This window comes from Solanum pennellii, chromosome 9 (assembly GCF_001406875.1).
Source record: "Solanum pennellii chromosome 9, SPENNV200".
NCBI lineage: Eukaryota > Viridiplantae > Streptophyta > Magnoliopsida > Solanales > Solanaceae > Solanum > Solanum pennellii.
This window is the reverse complement of record NC_028645.1, coordinates 16,752,749-16,758,728: the sequence shown is the minus strand read 5'-3', so window position 1 is coordinate 16,758,728 and position 5,980 is coordinate 16,752,749. Positions and strand designations below refer to the sequence as shown.

Here is a 5,980-nt window from a genome sequence, read left to right as displayed (position 1 = left end):
TTGGGGGGGGGGGGGCTAGGAGTTGTTTGAACTTTCCCCATATCGGTGCTCAATACTACTCACAAAATATGATGCTAGCTCATATTTTTAAAAAAAAACATACGTCTTTCTATGGTTTGAGATAATTGCTCAAAACTTATCTCAAAGACTATCTTGTAAATCAAAGTTTCTCTCTTGCTTAATTGTGAAAGCATTTACACTTTTTTTTCTGAAAACTAGCTCAAAGTCTCTTCTGAAAATCGACGTTTCCTTTTTTTATTTACATGTGAAAACATTTTAACCTTTGGAAATACATAGTCCCGATATACTCTTGAAGAAATAAACTAAAATCTTTACTCCTTGCTCTTTACTCAACTTAAACTTTATGTCTTAAAACAAATTTAAAACCTATGAATTTTTTTTTGAGAACTCTAATAACTTTACTTGACTTAACTCTTAACTTTCATTGAATCGAATATGGATTAATGGTTCATGATGTCATGCTAATGATGATTTAATATTGCTTAGACGCACCTTAAAGTGTTGAAATCAACTAGGAAACATAAGTATGTTGCAATGGAACTAGTAGTACGCAATGAAGGGGAAGAAATAGAAGCACTGGCATCCCAGGCGCTTTGAGTGGAGCGGGGAGCTAGAGCCTAAACATCAGAGCTGAAGTTAGGGTGCTCCGGATGGCACGATTCTCCAAAGCCCAAACTTCAGACTCTGAAGTGGGGCGCTATGAGAGGCACAACACCCCAAGCCCTTGCCCAGAAAATCTCCGATGTTTCTTGCTTGTTTTTTTACTTTAAACCTTCTGAAATCAATTGTTTCTTTCCGCAAACAGTCACATTAAACTACATAACCAAAATATGAAAGAATCTACTCAAAATGACATTTAATTTCATGAATTTAGATCACCAACTTCTCAACAAACTTCAACAATAAAGATCCCAATAGAAACTTCAAACACTTTATCAAGAACTCAATTTCTAAACCTTCAACAACCTAAATTTGCCGAAATAAATCATGACTGGCACGTGGGTGAACTAACCTAATGCTATGTAATCTCACATATCTCATAGGGATCACCCTTTGATGAAATTCAGAAGCAATTCTACAAGAACTTGGTGATTCCCTACTTCTCCTCCTCTATTATCCTCTTCTTTTCTCTTCTCTCAAAACCCTAACTTGTTTTTCAAAAGCTTAAAATGAATCCAGTCAGTTTAGACCCCAACTTAATTATAAAAAACAAAATTAATTAATTGGGTGCTGAAAAGACCATAATGCCCTTCTAAAATCTAGTTTTACATTCTTTATTTGGATAACCCAACTTCAAATGGGCATATCTTAGTCATACCAACTAAAAACTAATAAAACTTGGCGGCGTTGGAAGGATAATTCAAAGATCTTTCCCACGGTATCTTATAACCACCTAACTCATCCTTACCTAGGAGTAATGGCTGTTTGAAGTTGACCCAGACTCATACTTAACTTAATTTTGTTAAATTTCCAGATTTTCATTCTTTCCAAAAATGAGTGCGCACTGCCAACGCCCTGTCGCTCCTTGCCGATGTCTTTCCTGTGATTTCCTTGGCTGTAATACTCTGGAAAATAGTAGGTTAAACTAAAGCCTAAATGTAAGGGTTATAAATCATAAAATGCTTCCCTATAGATTAATAGACCATCTAGAGTTAAAATGAGGGTTAAAAGGGTCAAGACTAAGTGATAAGTGCCAAGGCCAAAGGCCAAGGTTGCCCCAAACATGGGTACACTGCCTCAACTTCCACGATCATCACCACGACCAGTGGTCTTGACCATGGATTGTAGGAGGCCTCATGGAGTTTTCTTTGCCAAGGAGGAGGACCCCCTAAGTGGCCTAGACACTACCTCAAGGTCCACGAGATGGACCACGTGGTCTTGACAATGGATTCTAGGAGGCCTCATGGAGTTTTCTTTGCCAAGGAGGAGGACCCCCTAAGTGGCCTAGACACTACCTCAAGGTCCACGAGATGGACCACGACCAGTGGTCTTGACCATGGCTCATTGAGCCACTCGCTAAGATGCCTTAGGCATTTGATCTAGGGTCCCAAGTAGCATGGCTACTGCCTCAAGGACCCTCGGAGAATGCCTTGGGATTATGCGCTTCATGCACCATTTACCTAGCTATTTCCCCAAGTTCATGAGTGGGACCACCACCATGAATCGCGGAGGTGGCTCGTGACACTTGGGCGTGGTCAATTAATGAAGGTTAGTTTACTTTTTATGTCCAATTAAGTGAGGTCTTTTTGGGTATTTTTAGGGGTACTATATAAGTTGTTGTTAAGTCAAAATCCCTAAACTAAGTAACACACTCAAATCGTACTAAAAGTTTGTCTTCATCACAATATTTCTCTCTCTAAAACTCAAAGAAGACGAAAGGTAGGGTTCGGAGAATTCAAGGTTTCTTCCTCAAATTTCTTGTATATTCTTAATCAAGGTATGGTGAATTTTCCTCTATGGGTATCTTTCACCCATATAGTTCCTTCAAAATTTGATTTTGAAGCTTCCAATTTCCCCAAAATCTAAGTTTCAATCTAAGTCATGGTTCTCTTCCAAAACATTTGAATGGTTGGTTTATGATGAATTATTATTAAATTGATGATTTTATATTGATATATGATGAAATCCCCCTTAAACAAATGAATTCCCCATATTGCTAAATTGTGAATTATGATGTGGGTTGATTGATTGTAAAAACATGTTAATTGATTATGTCTATGTTGACTTAGTTTACTGAATGATGATATTCTCCATGTCTAATGTAGTAAATCTAGATGTTCAGGTTAAATGTGATTCATGATCCTCGAATGGCAAATTATGAGGGTTAATACATGTTTATGAGAATTATGTATGAGCTTATGATTTCACTTAGAAAGTGAAGATTCTATGACTATGGTGTAATTGTGGTATTGTTAATTGATCATTCTCTCCATACCATTATACATGACTATGCATAAATCTCTATAAGTATGATAATGTTGTTGTGTTGATTGAAAGGTTATTCTCATTAACAGACTATGAACATTATGTGAAAGGTTTACTCACATATTGATGATTCTAAGGCTGCAAGTCCATTCTAAGCTAATTGAATCCATTAGATATTTTATGTGTTGTGTTTAATGAAGGGTAAGATACTCCTTCACACATGTAAATACAATTCAAGTCTAAATATGTAAATTTTTGGGAAAGTTATTCTTAGCACCAAGTGGATATGAAATGTGAGGTAGAGGCCCTCCTATCAATACAATAGGTCAGGTCATTTATAGTAACCTCATGAGATGGAAGCTCCCCCGTCAATATAATAGGTTTGGAGTTTCTAGAAGCAATCTCTCTATCCTAGAACTATGTGCCCACATAGGTCGTTAGCTAGTGGATCCACCTAAAAGATGATACATATAGTTCTACCTTAGGAAAATAGGACATATCTTTTTTGTGTGGGACATGACACCAAATTCTATATATCTCACATTATCTATGTCGGTTAAGGCTAATTCCCTACATGACAAGATCATGAACATGAACTATATTTATGACTTCTCAAGGGGTTCTACTTAGTGTGAGTAGGGGTATGAGACTTCACTCCTGTATTCCACGAGTAGCTTTGAAAAGGTTTTATAGTGTGGTTTTCTTAATTTATGAAGATATATGAATTTATGTATGTACAATATGGATTATTGCTATAAGTGGATTTCGTTGTTACAAGTTGATGAACATGTATGTTTCATTGTTTATGGATGAGGTCAAGGTATGATATGTATGATTAGGGTAGTCTAAAAATGGTACTTAGTATAGATGGGGTTATGGGATCTTGTCTATGCATTGCATAAGTATAGCTTAAGGCTGCTTATGAGTCGATTTGACTCATCTATTGACACTAATGTGCATGATGACTCTTAAAGTTGATAATATACATGGTTTCAACTAAATTGTCCCTTTTTATGCATATTTTAAGGATTTTTATTCATGGCTTCCATACTTCGTGCAATTTTATGTACTAACCCATATTCTCTATTTTTTTTTATAAGTGTACGGCCTGGTTTTTGAGATGTGCTTCATTCTTGATCAAAAGATTGGATTGGCTATCCTCCACGCTTTCGGTGATTCCTCATGATTCGAGGACAAGAGTTGTTTCATTTCTGTAATTCTATTTTGATTTTAGGAAAAGTCTTCGATTGTAAGAAGTTTTAATTCTCCATCATTTCTAATACTTATGTTTATGATATGCTAAGAGCTTGTATGAGACCCCTTCAGGGTCAAGTACATTGTGTTACATATAGGGGTTACCCCTGGGTCGTGACAAACTTTGTAATGAGAGCACAAGGTTTAGGATGATTCTAGAATGATGTCTCATAAACCACGTCTAGTAGAGTCTTGTTCATGAGTGTGAAGTACGACATATTTATGAATGAGAGACTATAAGATGTTTAGGAAATATTACTTCTTTCATTACTCTTTAGTCGTGCCTTAGAGTTTTAACTCTATGGAGTGCTTTTCCTATCCTTCTATTGTGTCTATAGGATACAAATACAAGAAGGGCAAATGCATGAATAACGGAAGAGGAGAATGTGAATGAGGGAGTTCTTACCTAAGGTCTCAGGGATCTTAAGTTCCTCAAGATCCTAATGTTGAGAGGGCTATGACAAATGGGGAAATAAGGACGGGTCTCTAAATATTGACTCAAGTCCTGACGATCCAAGTAAATAAGGATACTAGGACTCATGTGAACCTCAATGTAAGTACAATCATTTAAAGGATAAGTGATTTCACAAGAATGAACCCTAACATGTTCTTTGGTTCCAAAGTGAAGGAAGACCCACAAGTATTTATTGATGAGAACTATAAGGTGCTTGATTATATGGAGTGTCCCCATAATAGAAGGCAAAATTGGCTGCCTATAAGAAAAACAACTTCTACTATCTTCAATCCTGAGGTGTCTAAGAGAGTTCCCATATTATGTGATCGGTATGTTGCAAGTTTTTCTATTAAAGTATGTGCATTGTTAGACCTCGGTGCCGCTTTGTCCTTTTTTGTTAAGTTTGACATACTCCCCGAAGTGTTAATAGAGCCTTTTTTGGTTTCTACCCCAGTTGGTGACTTGGTAGTGGCAAAAAGAGTCTATAGGAGTTGTCTTATTTCATTGTCCCATAAAGTTACCTTGGTGGATTTGGTAGAGTTGGAAATGATGGGTTTTGATGTGATTTTGGTTATGGATTGGTTGTATGCTAGTTATGCCTCTATTGATTGTAGGATTCGGGTGGTAAATTTTCAATTTCCAAATGAGTCTACTTTAGAGTGGAAGGGGGAAAATTCTACCCGTAAAGGTCAATTTGTCTCTTGCCTCAAAGCTAGGAAAATGATCTCCAAAGGGTGCATTTACCATATTGTTAGGGTGATGGATATTGAGTCTGAAACCCTTTCCTTAGAGTCGGTCTTGTGGTGAGTGAATTTTCAAAAGTCTTTCTCAATGACTTGCCCAACATTCCTCCCAAACGGGAATTAGATTTGGCATTGATATCTTGCCGGATGCGCAACCTATATCCATTCCTCCATTTCTCGATTGAATTAGATGGTTAATAAGACAAAGTCTAGACTTCTATTTTGATTTTATGAAAAAACTTCAATTGTAAAAAACATTAATTCTGCATAATATCTATTACTTATGTTTATTATATGCTAAGGTATTGTATGAGATACCTTTGAGGTCAAGTACGCCTTGTTACATCTAGGGGATACCCTGGGTCGTGCCATTGGCCATGTTAAATTATTATCCACTCATGCTATTCGCTATTTTTCTTGTTGCGTTTAGTTCTTATTTGTCAATGTTTTAATTTAGCTCAAATAAATTTTCCCACTCATGATCACGCCTTGTATTTTTCACATGTCAAACTTTGCCCACAATCGAGGTCAACCAACGCCCATACAATGCCATGGCCTGCTGCCTTGCCAACGCCCATGTCAT

General features: G+C 36.8%; 1 long non-coding RNA gene across 1 annotated transcript in view; it reads left to right on the top strand.

The window, feature by feature from the left end:
• LOC114078647 overlaps nucleotides 1-4,353 on the top strand; it is a 6,593-nt gene extending 2,240 nt beyond the window's left edge. The window contains exon 2 of the long non-coding RNA XR_003580343.1: nucleotides 4,047-4,353. This is a non-coding gene — a long non-coding RNA (uncharacterized LOC114078647). The remainder of the gene's footprint in view (nucleotides 1-4,046) is intronic.
• Nucleotides 4,354-5,980: the final 1,627 nt, after the last annotated feature.